The sequence below is a fragment of the Myotis lucifugus genome, unplaced genomic scaffold (assembly GCF_000147115.1).
Source record: "Myotis lucifugus unplaced genomic scaffold, Myoluc2.0 scaffold_7834, whole genome shotgun sequence".
In the NCBI taxonomy this organism is placed as follows: domain Eukaryota; kingdom Metazoa; phylum Chordata; class Mammalia; order Chiroptera; family Vespertilionidae; genus Myotis; species Myotis lucifugus.
The window spans coordinates 3399-3849 of record NW_005878882.1 but is presented as its reverse complement, the minus strand read 5'-3'; positions in this window follow the sequence as shown (position 1 = coordinate 3849).

Below are 451 nucleotides of genomic sequence, written 5' to 3'. Positions count from 1 at the left end.
AGCCGTTACAGGGCCAGATGGATGAAACCCTGAGAATTGGCTTACCTTCACCTCGCTACGACTTGGCCGCTGCCGCCGCCGAGGATGTGAGCTGCCTCCTGAGGGGCATGGCTGCTTGCAGAGAGAACAGCGGCGTGCTCTTACCCAGGAAGAAGGGGGGATGGCTGCCGAGAACAAAGCAGGGAAGCCCTGAACTGATGTGCCCGTTGTTCACTACACAAAGAGATCGGCCACGAAGGCAGGTGGGGCTTCAAGAGAGCCCGCAAGCTGCTCTCCGAGCCTTGCGTCCTGGGGACCATGCCTACCTGGAGGGCTCCTTTTTTTTTCCATTTAGTCCGCCCAGAGGGGGAACCTTTCTTCCAGTTTTCACAAGAGTGACATACAGGCTGGTAGCTGGCGTGCCTCCAAGACCAGGGAGCCTAGGGCCCCGGAGGAGTATTGTTGAGAACTC